Genomic DNA, 22,186 nt, shown 5'->3' with positions numbered 1-22,186 from the left:
GCAGCATCTCCAATAAACCATCTGGAAGACAATACACTGATTTAAGTGACTAAATAAATATTTTGTCACATTTCATTCGAGTTTACAATTTTGTCAATCCCATTCAGAGTGCACAGTGACGTCTTTGGTTTTCACAGAATATTTTATTTAATCTTCTCAGTGTCCTTGTGTATAGGATTTCTATTTTTAGTTGGTTGCTTAGCAGCATAGTGCTTTTGTTTCCCTTTTGTAGATGAATGAAAGGCATGCAGTGGTAAAAATAATGCACTTTCCAAAAGAACCTCTACTTTCATGTACAAGTACAGAGTGATCCAGGAAATGGTGGAGCGATTTCTGCATAATGCATCTTTAAGCTCCAAATGAACTAAATAACCCATACCTGTTTGGTGTGTTCCCCTTTTCTGTCTTCCTCCTACTCTCTTTCTCAAATCTCGCTCTTCCAATCTCTTCAATCCCGCTACCTCCCCCTCGCTCTCTTTACCTCTCACTCCCCAATTCCCTTTTCTACCCTCTCTCCTCCCCCAATCCTCTAGTGTGATAGGGGGTGCTGGTGGCCTATGAATGGGGCTGAGCGTGCACCCCACCACCACACCTGCCTCTGCACCCGTGGGGACTATGCGTTGCACAACCCTGAATGCACTAGCCGGTGGTTTGCGAGAACAGGGAAGGGGGCGGAACGTCGGCAGGGGGTCAAGGGGGGCTCAGCATGCCCCCTCCCTTCCGCATCGCTGTGCTGGGGGCGCAGGGTGTGGGCAAGACTGCCATCGTGCAGCGCTTCCTCCACGATGACTACAGCGAGGCGCCTGTCCCTGCAACCAGCCGTGCCCGCCAGGTCCACCTGTCAGCTGCTGTGCTCAATGGCCACGTGCACAACTTGCAGATCACCGACTATCCTGCAATCACCAGCTTCCCCTGCAGCTCACTGCAGGTACTGTCCCACTGAAGCACAATAGTGATGGGAACTGATGTGTGTGGCAGGTTAGACATTGTAGCAAGGTGAAAGGTCCAGTTTAATGTCAGGAGATGAGGAGAGTGGTTTCCTTCTGCTTTGATGCTATCTGTTCCCTGCTATCTAAATGTATTTACATTTGCATAACATACACACACACACATAGATCTGACAGGAGTAGATAAGAGGACAACCTGCTCTCTGTATTCACCTGGAATGTAATTTCTCCTCAAGTTCAAATACACTGTATATACAACAGTATGTGGACACCTTTAAATTAGTGGATTTGGCTATTTCAGCCACACCCGTTGCTGACATGTGTATAAAATCAACCACACAGCCATGCAATCTCCATAGACAAACATTGGCAGTAGAATGGCCTTACTGAAGAGCTCAGTGACTTTCAACGTGGCACTGTCATAGGATGCCACCTTTCCAACAAGTCAGTTCGTCAAATTTCTGCCCTGCTAGAGCTGCCCCGGTCAACTGTAAGTGCTGTTATTGGGAAGTGGAAATGTCTAGGAGCAACAACAGCTCAGCCACAAAGTGGTAGGCCACACAAGCTCACAGAATGGGATGGCCAAGTGCTGAAGAGCGTAGCGCATAAAAATCGTCTGTCCTTGGTTGCAACACTCACTACCGAGTTCCAAACTGCCTCTGGATGCAACTTCAGCACAATAACTGTTTGTTGGGAGCTTCATAAAATTAGTTTCCATGGCAAAACACCATGCACAATGCCAAGCGTCGGCTGGAGTGGTATAAAGGACATTGGAATTTGGAGCAGTGGAAACGCGTTCTCTGGAGTGATGAATCATGCTTCACCATCTGGCAGTCCCACGGATGAATCTGGTAGTTTGGTGACACCTTGTACACAGAGGTTGGGCAAAAACCCAGCCCTGGAAGTTTCTCATCCTCAGTAGGCCAAGAGGTACTGCTGAGATAGTGGATGCCATCAACCCCAGCACTCGGAGGCATGTCTTGAACGTGACCGAGCTCCTCCTGTTGAACAAGGAGAGGCACTATCAGAACGGCATGATGCAGTCCTCTGAGGGTGTCCGAGAGAGAATCCAGCATTACGCCTTGGTACTATCTGAGTTGGCACCAAATAGATCATTTTCTGATTGATCTTGAACCATATGCGTTGTGTTTGGTACCACTTGCAAAGCAGGTAATCATCTGTATAGGACACCTCAGCCCCTTGATTCTCAGTGGTGTGAATGTTTCCTCTACACACTGAACGTTCAGGGAGCTAGTGCAACCCCAAATGGTATTCATAGACTGTGCCTTCAAAAGAAAACCTTAAAAACCTCCTGTCCTGCAGGTCGACTGAGGTGAACCAGTCACCTCGACGAAAAGACAGAGACAGCATGTTGAATGTAAGCATATGCAACTTTGTCAGATAGCTGTTTAGCACCCATCGCCCCAGAACTGGGGAGAACTACTCCCATTTTTTTGTGAACAAGGAAGTACCGGGTGTAGAAGCCAAGGTGTCTCTCTGCCATATGTATAGCCCGATCGTTTCTTTGCATAATCAAGAGGAGATTTTCTGCTTTAGTATGTGTGCCGAGTCGCCAGTCGCTGCTGAGTCCAAAATTCTGCTTGAACTTGAGCCGGGGGGAGAGCCGTGGCATAACGGGCACTCGGGGGTATTGTAGATTCCCTCCATCTTCCTTGAGAGTGAAAATTACAGTTTTCCCTATTGGCGGTGCCTGTTTGGGAATCCGAACTGTGGGGTCGGTGTATGCTGTGTCACTGGAAGCCTCCTGCGGAAAGCCCTGGTGCCAGCGAATTGGTCTGGGTTAGGCTTTTTGATAGCTAGGAGATTATGCATCTCTAGCATCAAATCGGTCTGATAAACCAGCAGTATGGTTGTAACATTCAACTGCCATATAGGACGTGCGGTAGACATGTAAACCTTCTGGTAGATGGACATGAAGAAGTGTTCCCTCTTACCAAGGAGAGAAGTGCCTGTTAGTGACGAGGAACTGTGCTTGAGGTGGTTGGCCAGTGATGGCTCGACCACCGATGGCTTGCCGAGGCCCAGCTCCTCCATGTCCTTGAAATTCATGCTGGCAAAAATTCTGGTTTGGACCTTGTCGGCCGAGGGTTTGTCCCAATTGCGTTTGGCTTCCGCTATGCAAGCTGGGATAGCTGGGAGGAGTTGCTTGCTTGGGGCGGTGCGAGAGGGGAGTTTCCGTCCATCGTACCAGTCCATCTCTGCGCTGCCACTCCCCATGAGTTTGGGGCACTCAATATTGAGTCTGGTCGCTGCCCGTTTGCAGACATCAAGGAGCGAATATCTATCATCCTCCATCGATGCTCCGCTAAGGGTGAAATAGGGACTAGAGGTAACAGCTTGCACCTCTTCGTGCTCTTCTTCCTCTGCTGTTTGGAGGAGGTTGGTCATGCCCTCGCCATCGCCATGGGTCTGTGAAGTAGTCTCCCTACCCGAAGGCAGTGTGTGAGATGAGCCACATAGGGCTGCTCAGCACACTCTCTGGCAGCAAAAAAACTGTCGGAGAGTGTTAGCGGTAAAAAAACACAACGGATGCATGACAGGGGATTATTGAACTCCATGGCTCCAAAAAACGGCTATCAAAGGGAAATGTAGAAAAAAGGGAAACGTAACTCACGTTCGCCACTTGGGCTAGTAGCATAGCTAATTACCATAGTGCTAACCAGATAACCTAATTATTTAAAGGGATACTTCAGGATTTTGTCACTAAAGCCCTTGATCTACTTCCCCAGACTCAGATGAACTTGTGGATTCCATGTTTATGTCTCTGCATCCAGTATAAAGGAAGTTAGCGATAGTTTCACATGCCAATGCCAACTAGCGTTAGCGTAATGATTGGAAGTCTACAGGAACAGCTAGCATTCCCACAAGCTTCCAGTTATTGCGCTAATGATAGTTAGCAACTTGCTCTAAACTGCACACAGACATACATTTTTTGATCCACGAGTTCATCTGACTCTGTGGAAGTAGATAAAATCATTGCCAAAATCACAAAGTATTCCTTTTACAATGTGAATGTAGTTAGCTTGTGCCTCGTGTTAGCCAAAGAAAGCTAGCTCTATGTTGATCTTGAGATTAACAAAAGTGTGGCTTTCATTCGGTAAGCAGAGAGCGGGCTAGTAATCCTACCCTTCCAGGTAAATAGCTAGTCGGTAGACTAGCTATCCAGGTTAGCTAAGCCCTGCAGCTAAGTTAGCTAAGTCTCAGCAACTAGCTGTGTGAAGCTACAGTAGCTACCTAAGGAGACAAAGGAATAAAAATCAACGAAGCTAATTGTTACCCGAAGTGAAAACTTTCCTTTGTGTAAAGTCACCCAACACAGAAGAGGAGAGCTAGCTAGACTATAACTCTTTTGTGAGAAGAGAATGATCAGAGGGCGGCCGAGTGGCTCTTAAGTATTAAGGGAGGAGCTACCTCATTTGCCACTCGACCTGTCTGGGTCAGACAGATGTGTATGATTGGTTCTTCGAACTACTTAGAGTTTCTGGTGAATCCCACTGTGAGATATTGAAACAAATAATTCAAAGAGAACCCCTGTTTGGGGTAAAACTTCAATCACTTCACATTTCACACTCTACTGATAGTTTATACAACCTGGTCTCAGTGCATTTCGCATGATTCTGTACATAAATCTGATACACTCCATTTACAGTGAACAAAAATATAAACGTAGTACATCCAACAAGCCTCACAAGCGCAGACCACGTGTAACTACGCCAGCCAGGTCCTCCACGTCTGGCTTCTTCACTTGCGGGAACGTCTGAGACAAGCCACCCAGACAGATGATGAAACTGTGGATTTGCACAACCAAAGAATCTCTGCCCAAACTGACTGCAGTTTGGCGTCGTAACCGACTTCAGTGGGCAAATACTCACCTTCGATGGCCACTGATATGCTGGCGAAGTGTGCTCTTCACCGATGAATCCCGGTTTCAACTGTACCGGGCAGATGGCAGACAGCGTATATGGAGTCGTGTGGGCGAGCAAACAGAGTGCCCCTTGTTGGCGGTGGGGTTATGGTATCGGCAGACATAAGCTAGAACACAATTGCATTTTATCAATGGCAATTTGAATGCCCAGATATACCGTGATGAGATCCTGAGGCCCACTGTCATGCCATTCATCCACCACCACCACCTTTCAGCATGATAATGCACGGCCCCATGTCACAATGATCTATACACAATTCCTGAAAGCGGAAAATCTCTCAGTTCTTCCATGGCTTGCATACTCACTAGACATGTCACCCATTGTGCAGGTTTGGGATGCTCTGGATTGACATGTATGATGGCGTGTTCCAGTTCCTGCCAATATCCAGCAATTTTGCACAGCCATTGATGAGGTGTGAGACAACATTCCACAGGCCACAATCAACAGCCTGATCAACACGCACATACAGCTAACATTAGCAAGCTAGCTAACGTTAGTCACATAGCTATAATTTGTAACATATCATACGTTTAGCACATTTGTTACAGATTGTATGTTTTGCAAATTCGTCAAATTCGTAACTTATAACACATTTTGAAAATGTGTAAGTTATTGTATGTTTTGCAATTTCGTATCATATAATATGAATTGTAATTCATAAACATATCATATGAAATGGAGTGTCTCGGATTTGTGTACAGAATAATTATACAAAATGCTCTGAGACCAGGTTGATTTATAAAGTAATCAGTGTTTAATTTGCACGGTGGAGGTACTTGAGGTGTTTTTGAAAAGCTATCCAAGGCAAGCCCTAGCTTGTAAACAATACTTCTCACAGCGAGGAGCCAATTATAAAGCAGAAATTAAATTACAAAAAGTTTGAATTCAATAAGAGAGCAGATTGTGGTCTGGTCATATTGATCAGACAGTAAGCTATGTTGCAAGTCATTTAAACAAATTAACTAGACTAAAATCATTCTCAAAAGCTGTGTGTGTGTGTGCGTGCATGAGTGTGTACAGAATATGTGAAAACTATTGGTCGGTCTCCATGCATATATTTAAAATAACATTCCCAGACAAATTAAACATTTTTAAAACAGTGCCATCAGACTTTTACTAGACAAAAGGAAGGTTAATTTGTGTTGCTTCGTAATGAGCGATCTCCCTATGTCTTTTCTCCTCCCTCCTGTCTCCTTTCCTCCCCTTTCTATTCTTGCTAAAATGTTATTCTAGCCATTTTTATTCTCCTTTCTTCACTTTTCTATCTTCTTCCCTCACTCCTCCAGGAGTGGACAGACACCTGCTGCAGAGGAATCCGCAGCGCTCACGTCTACATCCTGGTCTATGACATCTGCTGCTATGACAGCTTCGAATACGTCAAGACTATGCGCCAGCAGATCCTAGAGGCCAGGTGAGGACACGACCTGCATGACAAATAGGGACCAGCTCCAGCTGGCACCGGTTCTTTGAACAGATGTAATTACGGCTCGCTATGCAATCAGGAGCCCCCACCGCCACACGCACAGAGAACATTTGTTTAACATTTGGACTGAAATCAACATGAGTGGCTCAGACTGCCATGGTCAAGTGTCTTCATAATCACTTTGGCTTTTCTTCACAATTCCTCTATTGTATTTTTTTTCTCTATTGTATTTTTGTTCTTTTGAATTCGGTATCCAATGGATGTTGCTGGAAGCGAAAGGCAGTGTGGAGTGGTGTGATGAAAACAGTTTTAACAACACCCACTATACAGAAACTCACTATACACTAGACACTCAGCAGACATTCACTCACTTGTTACAACAATAGTCTTTCACAGTGGTTATCTTACCATAATAAAATAAGTTGAGTCACAGTCTGAAAGAACCATTTTATTTCACCTTTATTTAACCAGGTAGGCTAGTTGAGAACAAGTTCTCCTTTACAACTGTGACCTAAAGCAAATTACAATATAGAAATTAAACACTGGAGTGATAGATGTGCAGAAGATGAGTGTGCAAGTAGAGATACTGAGGTGCAAAGGAGAAAATTAAATCAAATAAATAACAATATGGGGATGAGGTAGTTGGATGGACAATTTACAGATGGGCTATGTACAGGTGCAGTGATCTGTGAGCTGCCCTGACAGCTGGTGCTTAAAGCTAGTGAGGGAGATATGAGTCTCCAGCTTCAGAGATTTTTGCAGTTCGTTTCAGTCATTGGCAGCAGCGAACTGGAAGGAAAGGCGGCCAACGTAGGAATTGGCTTTGGGGGTGACCAGTGAAATATACCTGCTGGAGCGCTTGCTGCGGGTGGATGCTGCTATGGTGACTAGTGAGCTGAGATAAGGCGGGGCTTTAACTAGCAAAGACTTATAGATGACCTGGAGCCAGTGGGTTTGGCGACGAGTATGAAGCGAGGGCCAGCCAACGAGACCATACAGGTCGCAGTGGTGGGTAGTATATGGGGCTTTGGTGACAAAACGGATGGCACTCAAATAGACTGCATCCAATTTGTTGAGTAGAGTGTTGGAGGCTATTTTGTAAATGACATCGCCGAAGTCAAGGATCAGTAGGATAGTCAGTTTTACGAGGGTATGTTTGGCAGCATGAGTGAAGGATGCTTTGTTGCAAAATAAGAAGCCAATTCTAGATTTAATTTTGGATTGGAGATGCTTAATGCGAGTCTGGAAGGGGAGTTTACAGTCTAACCAGACCCCTAGGTATTTGTAGATGTTCTGGATAGCGTCGAACAACAACATTGATGTATATGCTGATTCGGTGAGCGAGTTTATTAGAAAGTGCATCGGTGATGTTGTACCCACGGCAACAATTAAAACCTTCCCCAACCAGAAACTGTGGATTGATGGCAGCATTCGTGCAAAACTGAAAGCGCGAACCACGGCGACCGGAAACATGACGGAATACAAACAGTGTAGCTATTCCCTCCGCAAGGCAATCAAACAAGCTAAGTGTCAGTTTAGAGACAAAGTAGAGTCGCAATTCAACGGCTCAGACACGAGAGGTATGTGGCAGGGTCTACAGTCAATCACGGACTACAAAAAGAAAACCAGCCTCATTGCGAACCCCGATGTCTTGCTCCCAGACAAACTAAACAACTTCTTTGCTCGCTTTGAGGACAATACAGTGCAACCGACACGACCCGCTACCAAAACCTGCGATCTCTCCTTCACCGCAGCCAACGTGAGTAAAACATTTAAACGTGTTAACCCTCGTAAGGCTGCCGGCCCAGATGGCATCCCTAGCTGCGTCCTCAGAGCATGCGCAGAACAGCTGGCTGGTGTGTTTACTGACATATTCAACCAATCCCTATCCCAGTCTGCTGTTCCCACATGCTTCAAGAGGGCCACCATTGTTCCTGTTCCCAAGAAAGCTAAGGTAATTGAGCTAAACGACTAACGAGTAGCACTCACTTCTGTTATCATGAAGTGCTTTGAGAGACTAGTCAAGAATCATATCGCCTCCATCCTATCTGACACCCTAGACCCACTCCAATTTGCGTACCGCACCAATAGGTCAACAGACGACGCAATCACATTGCACACTGCCCTAACCCATCTGGACAAGAGGAATACCTATATAAGAATGCTGTTCATCGACTACAGCTCGGCATTTAACACCATAGTGCCCTCCAAGCTCGTCATCAAGCTCGAGACCCTGGGTCTCGAACCCCGTCCTGTGCAACTGGGTCCTGGATTTTCTGACGGGCTGCCCCCAGGTGGTGAGGGTAGGAAACAAGGATCAGATATTACTACATGGTCGGAACTAGAATGACAAGCATTTCACTATTAACATCTGCTAACCATGTGTATGTAACTAATAAAATGTGATTTGATGTCCACATATTCTAAGTCAGAACCGTCCAGAGTAGTGATGCTGGATTGGCGGGCAGGTGCTGGTAGCGATCGGTTGAAGAGCATGCATTTAGTTTTACTTGCATTTAAGAGCAGTTGGAGGACACAGAAGGAGAGTTGTATGGCATTGAAGCTCACCTCGAGGTTAGTTAACACAGTGTCCAAAGAAGGGCCAGAAGTATACAGAATGGCATTGTCTGCTTAGAGGTGGATCAGAGAATCACCAGCAGCAAGAGTGACATCATTGATGTCAGAGAAAAGAGTCGGCGCGAGAATTGAACCTTGTGGCACCCCCATAGAGACTGCCAGAGGACCAGACAACAGGCCCTCCAATTTGACACACTGAGCTCTATCTGAGAAGTAGTTGGTGAACCAGGCGAGGCAGCCAATTGAGAAACCAAGCCTGTTGAAACTGCCGATAAGAATGTGGTGATTGACAGATTCGAATGCCTTGGCCCGGTCTATGAATACAGCTGCACAGTATTTTCTCTATCGATGGAGGTTATGATATCATTTAGGACCTTGAGCATGGCTGAGGTGCACCCGTGACCAGCTCGGAAACCAGATTGCATAGCGGAGAAGGTACGGTGGGATTTGAAATGGTTGGTGATCTGTTTGTTAACTTGGCTTTCGAAGACCTTAGAAAGGCAGGGTAGGATAGATATAGGTCTGTAGCAGTTTGGGTCTAGAGTGTCTCCCCCTTTGAAGAGGGGGATGACCGTGGCAGCTTTCCAATCTTTGGGTATCTCAGACGATACGAAAGAGAGGTTGAACAGGCTAGTAATAGGGGTTGCAACAATTTCGGCTGATAATTTTAGAAAGAGAGGGTCCAGATTGTCTAGCCCTGCTGATTTGTAGGGATCCAGATTTTGCAGCTCTTTCAAAACATCCGCTATTTGGATTTGGGTGAAGGAGAAATGGTGGAGGCTTGGGCAAGTTGCTGTGGGGGTGTACAGGGCTGTTGACCAGGGTAGGGGTGGCCAGGTGAGAAGCTTGGGCAGCTGTAGAAAAATGCTTATTGACATTCTCAATTATAGTGGATTTAATCGGTGGTGACAGTGTTTCCTAGCCTCAGTCCAGTGGGCAGCTGGGAGGAGCTAATCTTATTCTCCATGGACTTTACAGTGTCCCAGAACTTTTTGGAGTTTGTTCTGCGGGATGCAAATTTCTGTTTGAAAAAGCTAGCCTTTGCTTTCCTAATTGCCTGTGTACATTGGTTCCTAACTTCCCTGAAAAGTTGCATATCGTGGGGGCTATTCGATGCTAATGCAGTAAGATACAGGATGGTTTGTGCTGGTCAGGGGCAGTCAGGTCTGGAGTGAACCACGGGCAATATCTATTCCTGGTTCTACATTTTTTGAACAGGGCATGCTTATTTAAGATTGTGAGGAAAGCACTTTTAAAGAATAACCAGGCATCTTCTACTGACGGAATGAGGTAAATATCCTTCCAGGTTACCCGGGCCAGGTCGATTAGAAAGGCCTGCTCGCTGAAGTGTTTTAGGGAGCGTTTGACAGTGATGAGGGGTGGTCGTTTGACCGCAGACCCATTACGGACGCAAGCAATTAGGCAGTGATCGCTGAGATCCTGGTTGAAGACAGAGGTGTATTTGGAGGGCAGGTTGGGTAGGATGATATCTATGAGGTTGCCTGTGTTTACGGATTTGGGGTTGTACCTGGTAGGTTCATTTATCATTTGTGTGAGATCGAGGGTATCAAGCTTAGATTGTAGGATGGCCGGGCTGTTAAGCATGTCCCAGTTTAGGTCACCTAACAGCACAAACTTTGAAGGTAGATGGGCGGCAATCAAGTCACATATGGTGGTGAGGGCACAGCTGGGGGCAGAAGGTGGTCTATAGCAAGCGGCAACGGTGAGAGACTTGTTTCTGGAAAGGTGGATTTTTAAAAGTAGAAGCTCAAATTGTTTGGGCACAGACCTGGATAATAAGACAGAACTCTGCAGGCTCTCTCTGCAGTAGATTGCAACTCCACCCACTTTGGCAGTTCTATCTTGTCGGAAAATGTTATAGTTAGGAATGGAAATTTCAGGGGTTTTGGTGGCCTTCCTAAACCAGGATTCAGACACGGCTAGGACACCAGGGTTGGCAGAGTGTGCTAAAGCAGTGAATAAAACAAACTTAGGGAGGAGGCTTGAAATGTTAACATGCATGAAACCAAGGCTTTTACAATTACAGGAGTCAACAAATGAGAGCGCCTGGGGAATGGGAGTGGAGCTAGGCACTGCAGGGCCTGGATTAACCTCCACATCACCAGAGGAGCAGAGTAGGAGTAGGATAAGGGTACGGCTAAACGCTATAAGAACTGGTCGTCTAGTATGTTCGGAACAGAGAATAAAAGGAGCAGGTTTCTGGGCGCGGTAGAATAGATTCAATGCATAATGTACAGACAAAGGTATGGTAGGATGTGAATACAGTGGAGGTAAACCTAGGCATTGAGTAACGATGAGAGAGGTATTGTCTCTAGAGACATCAATTAAACCAGGTGAGGTCACTGCATGTGTGGGAGGTGGGACAAGAGGGTTAGCTGAGGCATATTGAGCAGGACTCTACAGTGAAATAAGACAATAATCACTAACCAAAACAGCAATGGACAAGGCATTTTGACATTAGGGAGAGGCAAAGGTTGCCGATTGATCATAGGGTCCAGTGAGTAGCTGGGTGGGCTGGAGACATGGCGATTCAGACAGCTAGCGGACCGGGGCTAGCAGATGGGCATTCAGGGGACGTCGCAACGGAGGAGCCTGTTGAAAAAAAACCTCGGGCGGATTACGTCGGTAGTCCAGTCGTGATGGATCAGCGGGCTCCGTATCGGCAATAAAAGGGGTCCTGGCCAATTGTAGCCCAAGGAGTGGCTGATGGACCTCTTCAGCTAGCCGGGAGATGGGCCTAGCATAGGCTAGCTCCAGGCTAATTGGTGCTTGCTTCAGGACAGAGATGTTAGCCAGGAGAAGCCAATCGGATAGCAGCTAGCTAGCTGCGATGATCCAGGTGAAGAGGTTCAGAGCTTGTGGTAGGAATCTGGAGATATGGAGAAAAATAAGTCCGATAAGCTCTGGGTTGAATCGTGCTGTGCAGACTGGTAGGAGTTGGCCGGGCTAAAGGTTAACTGATGATTGCTAGCAGTGGCTAGCTGACTACTAGCTAGTAGCTAGTTAGCTGCTGTTGGGGGTTCTGGTTCTAAAGTAAATAAAATAGCAGAACCATACCACATTGGGTGAGGCGGGTTGCAGGAGAGTATGTTGAAGTTGGGGTTAAGAAAAACATAAAAAATGTATGCGAAGAAAATATATATATAAAGATGTATACATGGGACACGACAAAAACAAAGACGCCTGACTGCTACGCCATCTTGGATTTAAAACTGCTATTGTAATAAAGACCTTGTAATATCTAACGTAGTATAAATTAGTTGTAATTCTTCATAAAACACCATGGTGAAAATGTATCAAGGCATATGAGTTATTGTAGATTTGGCCTAACCAATCCTCTCGGCCTCAGTTATTGGAAAGTCAATAACGCTTCCTTTTGAATTTGCAAATCGTATCACCTTCGTGGCACTGGGATGTCAAAGTGGATGTCACAGCTGTTCCAGAGGTGACCGTAGGGTCAGGGTGACGGTTACCGGTCATTGGCAGCAGTGATGGATGTGAGGTGTAGTTGTCACATCAGCCTTGTTGGCTGCCGTCACATGGTGACATGGAGGCCTTCAGTTAGCGCCCACTCTGACAGCGCCACGTGGCCAAGGCTACACAGAGGCTAATGGTGTCAGTGACAACTCCTTTCATAGCCATTCATCTCCCAGTCATCCATTTATGGCGTGGGCTCACCCAGTTATTATTATTATTATTACGCACAAATCATTTAATTTGTTCGATTTCCATGCTAACGGTTTTAGCAGTAAATTCTTGTAAAATCAACATTTTTTTTAAATCAATATGAGAAGCAGAGTGGACAATCTCCTTCCATTGTCCTTTGCACATAGTGTTGTCCCACACCATCATGTTGTTCATACTGTTAAAATTGAGCCTTTTGCTTTTAAGGAACTGACAGCTTAGGAAAAGGTATTTATTTCCTAGAAAAGAGGGAACTATCATCATATGGAAGAGACAAAAGCTGAATGCAGAGGCTTGGGGATGGGGAGAGGAGAGTGACACCCTGGGTTTTACTCACGTTTATCTGACGAGGAGTCCCGGGATAACAGGGAGAGCCCGGTGACAGCTTGTCAGTAAGATTCCAGACAAAGCCAGGCGCTGTTGACAGAACAAATGCATTAACCAAGCCTAGTGGAGCAGTGAAGGAGAGACGGGGAATTACAGTAAGCCACAACAGAGAATAGAGAAAAACACACAATGAACACTCACCTCAGAAACCCAAGGTTTCAAACTTCCTCTGTAGGAGCTACCAGCATATTACTTTGACAAGATGGGGATCTGTGGGATTTTAAATCTTCCCTCGACTATAACTCAAGGTTTCTGTCAAGGTGTACTTTCGTTAGTAAATTTGTTGAAAATGTCTGGGTTTTTGGTCATGAATATGTCCAGAAACAGCCCTTTATCCTCTCCTTACGAAGAGTCAATTTTGGCCAGGGTTAACAGGGCAGGTGATAACTCTGCTTTAATAGCATCAACTATAACATCATAAAAAACCCTCAGGATATATTTTTCAGATTTCTCTTGACTGGGTGTGAAGGTTAAAATCTTGGGGTACAAACCTGTCAGTCATAGCTAAGTCTTGCTTTTATGTTATGCTGTGTTTCTGTTTAAATTACTACAGAAAAGGAACCACTGTGTGTGCCTGGCATTAGCTGACCACAGGTGTTTAACCTCTCATTCTCACTGTTTTTGTCTCTCTTTTCCTTTTTCCAGGGTGGTGGGCACAGGCGACACACCCATCCTGATTGTGGGAAACAAACGGGACCTGCAGTGGGGGCGTGTCTTCCCCCGCCATAACGTGTCCGACCTGGTTAGGAAGAACTGGAAGTGCGGCTACGTGGAGTGTTCAGCTAAGTACAACTGGCACGTGCTGCTACTGTTCGGGGAGGCTATGCGCAGTGTGGTCTGTGCCCGCTGCAAACACGTCCATGCCACCATTCGCTTTCAACGGGCACTGAGGAACGAACGCTGCGCCCTCATGTGATTTACTCAGTGACGAGGGACGGGCACCGGAGTGGCATTGGGGGCCATTGGTACAGAAAACCTCCTTAGAAACAGCTGAGAATTATTGATGATCACTGTGACTGACTACCATGAGTGACCACGTTTCTGCCCAATGTGAAACTACAGTATTAAACACCCCTCTGTTTTGCTGCTGATATATGATGACATACAGTGGGGCAAAAAAGTATTTAGTCAGCCACCAATTGTGCAAGTACTTCTACTTAAAAAGATGAGAGAGGCCTGTAATTTTCATCATAGGTACACTTCAACTATGACAGACAAAATGAGAAAAAAAAATCCAGAAAATCACATTGTAGGATTTTTTATGAATTTATTTGCTAATTATGGTGGAAAATAAGTATTTGGTCAATAACAAAAGTTTATCTTAATACTTTGTTATATACCCTTTGTTGGCAATGACAGAGGTCAAATGTTTTCTGTAAGTCTTCACAAGGTTTTCACACACTGTTGCTGGTATTTTGGCCCATTCCTCCATGCAGATCTCCTCTAGAGCAGTGATGTTTTGGGGCTGTTGCTGGGCAACACGGACTTTCAACTCCCTCCAAAGATTTTCTATGGGGTTGAGATCTGGAGACTGGCTAGGCCACTCCAGGACCTTGAAATGCTTCTTACGAAGCCACTCCTTCGTTGCCCGGGCGATGTGTTTGGGATCATTGTCATGCTGAAAGACCCAGCCACATTTCATCTTCAATGCCCTTGCTGATGGAAGGAGGTTTTCACTCAAAATCTCACAATACATGGCCCCATTCATTCTTTCCTTTACACGGATCAGTCGTCCTGGTCCCTTTGCAGAAAAACAGCCCCAAAGCATGATGTTTCCACCCCCATGCTTCACAGTAGGTATGGTGTTCTTTGGATGCAACTCAGCATTCTTTGTCCTCCAAACACGACGAGGTGAGTTTTTACCAAAAAGTTATATTTTGGTTTCATCTGACCATATGACATTCTCCCAATCTTCTTCTGAATCATCCAAATGCTCTCTAGCAAACTTCAGACGGGCCTGGACATGTACTGGCTTAAGCAGGGGGACACATCTGGCACTGCAGGATTTGAGTCCCTGGCGGCGTAGTGTGTTACTGATGGTAGGCTTTGTTACTTTGGTCCCAGCTCTCTGCAGGTCATTCACTAGGTCCCCCAGTGTGGTTCTGGGATTTTTGCTCACCGTTCTTGTGATCATTTTGACCCCATGGGGTGAGATCTTGCGTGGAGCCCCAGATCGAGGGAGATTATCAGTGGTCTTGTATGTCTTCCATTTCCTAATAATTGCTCCCACAGTTGATTTCTTCAAACCAAGCTGCTTACCTATTGCAGATTCAGTCTTCCCAGCCTGGTGCAGGTCTACAATTTTGTTTCTGGTGTCCTTTGACAGCTCTTTGGTCTTGGCCATAGTGGAGTTTGGAGTGACTGTTTGAGGTTGGGTACAGGTGTCTTTTATACTGATAACAAGTTCAAATAGGTGCCATTAATACAGGTAACGAGTGGAGGAGAGAGGAGCCTCTTAAAGAAGTTACAGGTCTGTGAGAGCCAGAAATCTTGCTTGTTTGTAGGTGACCAAATACTTACTTTCCACCATAATTTGCAAATAGATTCATTAAAAATCCTGCAATGTGATTTTCTGGACTTTTTTTTCTAATTTTGTCTGTCATAGTTGAAGTGTACCTATGATGAAAATTACAGGCCTCTCATCTTTTTAAGTGGGATAACTTGCACAATTGGTGGTTGACTAAATACTTTTTTGCCCCACTGTACTTGATCAGATGGAGAGTACTACCCTATCCATCTTTGTAAAGCGTCTTTGATCTTTTCTTGACTTGGAAGCAGTTAAACCAACCAAAACCCGTGGCTGTACAATTTTGAACTCATCCAAGTGCACTAAAGAAACTTTCCAGCATCTGTTGTTTGATTAACCTGGGCGTTGATCAATGTATGACATTGCTAATGTCAAAGCCCCCTTTGGAGTGGGACTGAGGCTGGCATCTGCTGATGCGGGGACAGGCAGACGGATCCTTCCGTTCCTGGGGCTCAGTGCATTCTCTTTCTCTGCACTGATATGTCTTGAAGGTGCACACTTGAGTGTAAAATCCTTAAAGGCAGCATTACGAATTCCATACCCAACCACTCAAACACTACAAGCACAAACAAAGAACCCAACTGTCATTCAATTTAAGCCAATCGTAAAGGACCCTCTCCTTCACACTTTCAGAAACCAAAACAAACAACCGTAGGGACACAGTGTCCCACACAGTGTTTAATCTTCAAATAGCTTACAAAACACTGACCGTCCTTACCAGAGAACTGTCTCTTTCATTTACTGAGGACACATCACTTTTTACATCAGGGTTTCTAGTCCTTGGCGGAGGTTTAAACAAGCGTAGTGAACTTCAAAGAGGATGGTGATATGTTATTTGGAGTAATATCACCAAATCCAATCCAACTTTTACGCTCCAACCGCAAACACAACCTTGTACATCATAAATCTACAATTGTAGATGCACATGATAAGGGTTTTTAACACAATATAATGCAACAAAATACTTTTGCAAGGCACTGGATGTATTGTATATAAAGTTGTGTTATTTGTTTTGTCAACAATCTACACAACATACTCTATTGTCAAAGTGGAAGAAGATAAAGATAAATACAAATTTAGAACAAAAATATAGTCATTGCATAAGTATTCAGCCCCTTTGTTTAGGCAAGCCTAAATTAGTTCAGGAGTAACATTTGGCTTAACAAATCACATAAGAAGTTACATGGACTCACTCTGTGTGAAATAATAGGGGTTGATGTGATTTTTTTAATGACTAACCCTTCATCTGTCCTCCATATAAGGTCCCTCAGTCAAATTGGTAACAATAACAAATCAGACATTGAATATCTCTTTAAGCATGGTCAAGTTAATAATTATACTGTGGATTATGTATTAAACCACCTAGACTCAAAGACACAGTTATCCTTCTGAACTGAGCCACAGGACAGGAATGAAACTGCTCAGGGATGTCACCATGAGGCCATTGGGTATTTTAAAACAGCTACAGAGTTCAATGGCTGTCATGGGAGAACACTGAGGTTGGATCAACAACAATATGACAGTGAAAAGAAGAATTCAAGTATACAGAATAAAATACTGGGGAGTTTTTCAGGATAAAAAGAAACAGGATGGAGTGTGTTTGCACAGGCAAAATCCTAGACAAAAACCTGCTTCAGGGCCTCACGAGTGCCGCAGCGGTATAAGGCACTGCATTGCAGTGTTGTGGCATCACTACAGCCTGGGGTTCGATCCCAGCCGTGACCGGGAGTCCCATAGGGCGGCGCACAATTGGACTAGCGTCGTCCGGGTTAGGGGAGGGTTTGGCTAGGAAGGCTTTACTTGGCTCATCGTGCTCTAGCCACTCCTTGTTGGCGGGCCGGGCAGCTGCAGGCTGACTTCGGTCGTCAGTTGAACAGTGTTTCCTCCGACACATTGGTGCAGCTGGCTTCTGGGTTAAGTGAGCGGGTTTTAAGTGCGGCTTGGCAGATCATGTTCCGGAGGACGCATGACTTGACCTTCGCCTGTCTTGACGCATTGAGACAAGATCGCAATCATGAAATCGGGGAGAAAAAGGTAGTAAAAATTACAAAAACAAGAAAGTGATAAAAAAAATGCTACCTGCTTCAGTCTGCTTTACACCAGACATTAGGAGAGGAATTCCCCTTCCAGTGGGACAATAACCTACAACACAGGGCCACATCTACACTGCAGTTGCTTACCAAGAAGACAGTGAATATTCCTGAGTGGCCAAGTTCCAGTTAACTTAGGGCCTAGATTCAATCAGATCAAGCGTTAACCGGTGATAGCAGACACCTGCATAGCGGATGTTTTGGCAATGTCAGAGGTGGAACTACTTTGGATCATTCAAATCTGAGTAGCTGCTCTTGCAATCATTGTCACGGAAGTCACATCCTCCGAGGAAGTGTAGGCTATATAGACATTTTTATGCTCAAGTTGAAAAATGATTAAACAAAATAATGAGGATTTCTATTATCCTAATTGAGGTGGTGTAGATTACATCTCACATACCAGTGTTCCAACTTGTAAACAAGGCTGCATGGGATTTCTGTTAATGCCACTCCATGCAGCCAATGACAATGTCCGCTTTAGGTACAATGCAGAGAGCCACTTGTGGATCTGACATCTCTAACGCAGTTCCACCACCAACACCGTCAAAACAACCGCTATGTGGATGTCGGCTAAAGCGGATCTGATTGAATAGAGCCCTAAATAAGCTTGAAAATCTATGGCAAAACTTAAATTGCGGTCTAGACAGAATTTTTTAAAGAATAATTAGCAAATATTGCACAATCCAGGTGTGCAAAGCTCTTATAGACTTACCCAAGAAGACTCACAGCTGTAATCGATGCCAAAGGTGTTTCTAACATGTAATGCATTAGGGAGTTGAATACTTATGCAACGACTATATTTGAGTTATTACATTTTTATAAATCAATTTTAATGCCACTTTGTAACACAATAAAATGTGAAGGAATCCAGTCTGAAACTTTTGCAAGGCACTTTGTACCTACAAACACAAGTCAAACCAAACCCCTGATACCAGCCTGTTAATAATGAGATATTATAAAAAGAGGTCTTGTCACGGCTGTTGGAAAAAGAGGATCAAGGTGCAGCGTGGTAAGCGTACATACTTTTAATAGTAGATGTCGCCGACAAAACAATAAACAATACAGACACAAACCGTGATGCTTAAGGCTATGTGCCATCAAACAAAGTTAACTTCCCACAAACACAGGTGGGAAAAAGGGTATCTAAGTATGGTTACCAATCAGAGACAACGATAGACAGCTGTCCCTGATTGAGAACCATACCCGGCCAAAACCTAGAAATAGAAAATCATAGAAACACAAAACATGGAATGCCCACCCCAACTCACACCCTGACCAAATCAAAATAGAGACATAAAAATGATCTCTAAGGTCAGGGCGTGACAGGTCTAAATGTAATTAAATACTTTAGACAGTTGTTGCCAACATATCGGCCTGTTCAGGTTCTCTAAACTGCTAAATACAGCAATAAATACACATTCCCTGCTTGAATCCTGGCAACCTTTGATAAAACAGTAAGCTATAATTTGTTTTGGAATAAGGGGGAAATATAGGATACACTTGTTCCTAGAAGGTTGCATTCAATGAAAGGACAATACTATTATGAAGAATACAATGCAGATACTAGCCTACCTGACTAGAACCACTTGTGTATAAGACAGAGAGTGTTTGAGTGGAACAAGATTTGTGTAATACTATAAGAAGATTGCTTCATGATATTGACAAACTGCCAAACTGCCAGGTGGCATAAGTATTTGATCTGTGTCTGGGCAATCACATTGCTTAAGGAGAGCCTCAAATGTTTGTAACAGCCCTCAAAATCAGAACAGCACTGAATTACTGTCATGTCCTGTGATTTTAACGATCCTCTTCCTAAATATAAAATTACTTTAAATACTGTATGCTGATGAGCTACCTGACTGTGTATGATTACAAAGATGAATGAGAAATAGCACTGTGTTGATGTGAAGCTATAATTACGAAGGGCACAGACATCCTATTGGCTGGTCTGTTTCATGATTATGTCATAATAATTTGATACTCCACAGGTAGGTCTGTCTGGTTTATAATACATGCTAGAGAAACTCAACCGACTCTATAAATCTCATAAAGACCACTGCCTTGAATTTACCCCACAGGTCATATTGACTTAGATACTTTTCCCTCCTCCACTGCCTGTATCATATCTTACCATTCCAATAAAATCATTTATTTTCAGGATACCTGTTGAATTTCCCAAGGTCTGAATGAATGCCCCTTCCCATGAGAACCATTATGCTGGTATTGCGAGGTGGTGTCTAAAATATCAGTATTTTTATTTTACCTTTTATTTAATTAACTAGGTCATTAAATTATTTAGAATGACGGCCTATGGGACTCCTAATCATGGCCGGTTGTGATACAACCTGGAATCGAACCAGGGTCTGTAGTGACGCCTCTAAAACTGAGATGCAGTGTCTTAGAACGCTGTGCCACTAGGAAGCCCTGGAGTATTGTGATCTACTGGAGGGGTATATTGAACCTGGGGGCGTCACAAGGAAATAACCATCAGTTGTGAATTAGAAGATGTTTAAATGCTGTATTCAAACCAATCAATTGTTCAACAAACTCAACACGTGCCTGTTTTGAGAAATTAAGTTGCTGAAAAAAACAACTGAATTTGAGTTCAAGGCTACTGGATGCTGATCCCTGGTATGTCCCCGTATGTATTGTTCTTCCTTAGTACAGTTCATCCCAGTGTGTGTGTGTGTCTCGCTGGCCGGCCCCACAGACAGTGGCGGTAATTGAAGGAGTATTCCTAGTCAACTCAGAGGCGAGGAGCATGACGCGAGAGCGAGCGGATGAGGAACAAGCACAGCTGCTTTAGTGCTACGGGCTGCAGCTTTGACAGGGATATTAATAGCTCCAGACTTGATCTTCCAAGCAGCATTTCACCAGAGGGTTATTTCTAAGTCTGTAGCCACAAAACTCAATACACACAAGGTGACGAGGACAACATCTGAGGTGAAGTGGAGCAATCAGAGGATGCTAAAATAGCGACCCACAGAACTGTTTAATGAGAGGGTCACTCCTGGGAGGCAGAGGTCAATTAAAAAAAGAATGCCTTGCACAATTACATTTTCAAAAATCTATTCAAAGTTAATTATCTGTGATTCAGCTCTTAAGACACACATACATCATGAATCTAAAACTTTCAAATCTTACATAAAAAATACATTAGCAAAAGAGTTTGTGGCTTCAGCCACCAAAGGTGTCCGATCTCATGCTGCGTGACTGTGTGTGAGGGTGTTAATGTCTATCCGTGTCTTTGAGAATGTGTGTTTTCAGCCTTGTATCAATACTGGGTCTGTGGGTCTTGGTGAGATTCTCTGCTTATCTTCTGTGCTCTGATAGAACGGATCCTGGTGTAATGTGGGCAGCAGCTGTGAGACGCCCGACTGTGTCTGCCCGCTGCCTCTGTTTGTGTTCCTTTGTGAGTGGAGAGCTACTGGGAGTCAACATTGAAGTGGAAATCTGACCTCCAAATTTCTCTTACATATAAAATCACAGGGAATGTAAAACATTCAGCTTTCGGAGAATAGAGAAGAATGGTGGGGGAAAATTGCTATTTTCTTTTGGAATAAAGGCAAATATGATTACCAGAGCATTGAAATAGTGTTGTGTTTTGGGTTCAAATATTTTTATCTGTGCAGTGCACACAGGATAAGTGAAACATTTTTAACTGAAACTGAGCATTATAATTGAAAACATTTATATTTGTTGAGGTAAATGCTCCACTGAATGCTGATAATCTTTCACCACCACTCTGTGTGGTCTGATGCATCAAAAATGATGTAGTATACTATAGTACCTGTACAGTCGTGGCCAAAAGTTTTGAGAATGACACAAATATTAATTTCCACAAAGTTTGCTGCTTCAGTGACTTTAGATATTTTTGTCAGATGTTACTATGGAATACTGAAGTATAACTGCAAGCATTTCAAAAGTGTCAAAGGCTTTAATTGACAATTACATGAAGTTGATGCAAATAATCAATATTTGCAGTGATATGACCCTTCTTTTTCTAGACCTCTGCAATCCGCCCTGGCATGCTGTCAATTAACTTCTGGGCCACATCCTGACTGATGGCAGCCCATTCTTGCATAATCAATGCTTGGAGTTTGTCAGAATTTGTGGGTTTTTGTTTGTCCACCCGCCTCTTGAGGATTGACGACAAGTTCTCAATGGGATTAAGGTCTGGGGAGTTTCCTGGCAATGGACCCAAAATATAAATGTTTTGTTCCCCGAGCCACTTAGTTATCACTTTTGCCTAATGGAAAGGTGCTCCATCATGCTGGAAAAGGCATTGTTCATCACCAAACTGTTCCTGGATGGTTGGGAAAAGTTGCTCTCGGAGGATGTGTTGGTACCATTCTTTATTCATGGCTGTGTTCTTAGGCAAAATTGTTAGTGCGCCCACTTCCTTGGCTGAGAAGCGAACCCACACATGAATGGTCTCAGGATGCTTTACTGTTGGCATGACACATGACTGATGGTAGCGCTCACCTTGTCTTCTCCGGACAAGCTTTTTTCCAAAGGCCCCAAACAATCAGAAAGGAGATTCATCAGAGAAAATGACTTTACCCCAGTCCTCAGCAGTCCAA

The 22,186-nt window shown here is 44.3% G+C and overlaps 1 pseudogene; it reads left to right on the top strand.

Moving 5' to 3' along the window:
• Positions 1-634: 634 nt before the first annotated feature.
• Positions 635-13,902, top strand: LOC139422022 (ras-like protein family member 10B; annotated as a pseudogene).
• Positions 13,903-22,186: the final 8,284 nt, after the last annotated feature.

Source organism: Oncorhynchus clarkii, chromosome 12 (genome assembly GCF_045791955.1).
Source record: "Oncorhynchus clarkii lewisi isolate Uvic-CL-2024 chromosome 12, UVic_Ocla_1.0, whole genome shotgun sequence".
In the NCBI taxonomy this organism is placed as follows: Eukaryota; Metazoa; Chordata; class Actinopteri; order Salmoniformes; family Salmonidae; genus Oncorhynchus; species Oncorhynchus clarkii.
The sequence above is the reverse complement of the archived record's forward strand: the minus strand, read 5'-3'. Positions and strand labels throughout refer to the sequence as shown.